This window comes from Myotis brandtii, unplaced genomic scaffold (assembly GCF_000412655.1).
Source record: "Myotis brandtii unplaced genomic scaffold, ASM41265v1 scaffold651, whole genome shotgun sequence".
Lineage (NCBI taxonomy): Eukaryota > Metazoa > Chordata > Mammalia > Chiroptera > Vespertilionidae > Myotis > Myotis brandtii.
The window spans coordinates 145,036-146,839 of NW_005370524.1; positions in this window are offsets into that span (position 1 = coordinate 145,036).

The following is a 1,804-nucleotide window of genomic DNA, read 5'->3' on the forward strand; positions in this document are numbered from 1 at the left end:
GGAATGGGTTTTTTGTGGTTCAAGTTCTGTTAACATGCTGTGTATGGATTCTACTAATAGACATTTCTGTTTTCTAGGTCTGTGTGCCTTTTCTGGTGGCCATGTTGTCACGACTGAGGGAGGTTGCTGTTTTTCTGGAGGGATCTGTGCCTTGTTTTGAAGGGGCCTGTGCCCCTGCCCTCACCTGGCCAGCGTGGAGCGACATGTGCTGTGCTTGTGATGCCCCAGGGTCCCCTCATGGCTCGGCTTCTTAGAGAAGGGAAGGTCTGACTGTGTGTGCTCACCGCCATGTATCTGTGTTGCTTGTGTTTGTGGGGAGCTGATGTGTCTCCCATAGGACCTGTGAGCACTGTGTTGTTTGTGAGTGAATTGTTTGGTTTTCTATGTTGTTAGTGTGCATGTGAGCGTGTATACACAAACACACACACACACACACACACAGTGTATTGGTTTGGTGGGCTCTGAGGATCATTGTTGCTTTATTTCAAGGGTAGAAGAGGGAGACAGAATATGCATACTGGGAGAGCATTGTCTGGGGCCCATGGAGTTGTGTGCTTATAACATTTTTTCCCCAGTGTTGGTCCTGAGTCCAAATGGAGGGGTCGGTTGTCTCCTATTGTGTGTTGATGTTTCTGAGCCCTTGAATCGTAAGCAGCACAGTTTCCCGTGCACCCAATGTTCTCTGAAGTACTTCATCACGTCTCCCCATCAGCCTTTTTTTAGTTGTAGTTCATGCACCTCATTCAATCTTGTGCGTCAGCTGCGTTAGGTTGAATATGTGTTTGGTTTGTGAAGTGTCCATACATCTGTAACCCTGTGTGAAGGTGGGCCACATCCTTTCAAGTGCTCGTCTCTTCTGTTGCCCCCCTTGCATGTTTCTTGGAAGTGAAGAACCGAGGGGAATCCTCCGTGGAGTCACCGATGGATGATGTCAAGGTGGTTGGCATGGTTTGTTGGAAGCCGTTGACACATATGGCACGCACAGCCTCCTTTCTTGTGTCCTACCAGCTGCCCCCCTCCCGCATCTAGTTTGGTCCATAGAGTGTTGTCCTTTGCCCCTGTTTCCATAGAAGTATCAAGTAGGCATCCGTGCACACCCCTACTACGTCAAGGCTGGGTTAGCATTAAAGGGGTAGCAGGATCCTCACCTGTGATTAGTGGTTGCATGAATGCCTGTGAAAGCGCCCCCCCCGCCCCCCACACCGTGTTAACTCAACTGGCTTGCAACAATAGCGGAGCACCCACCTGGTTATGCTTTTTATTGTGGAGGAATGAATGCATTGTACAGTCCGGTGCCCACATCCCAGTTGGCCCAGTTTCCCACTGCAATTTGTTGCTCACTTGGGCCACATGTGATCATTTCTTTACCCCTCCAACATTTGCCTCCCCCTCCTCATTGTAGCCTGTTTGGGGTCAGCATATGTTTGCTCCAGTTCGTGTGTAAAGGCAATGTGTGTAAAGGTAATGTGTGTAAAGGCAATGTGTGTAAAGGCAATGTGTGTAATGCAATGTGTAGGCGGGAGTCCCGTGTAGGCCACTTTCCCCATTGTCCCATACCGCCCCCCCCAAAGAACTTAGTTCCTCCTTTTTACCTGTCAAGTGCCCTGTGGCCAGATGAGCATCAGTCCTTTCTCCGATACCGGTTTAAGGGGTGGATGGGCTGCCATCAACCAGGCAGTGGCAGTTGCAGTTGAGGAAAGCCTGTGAGTGAAGCCCCCCCCTCCCCCGGCTCTATCGAGGAAGGCTCTGAAGTGCGGTGCCAGGTGCCTGCCCCTCCCGCTGTGAAACCCCCGATGTCCGATAG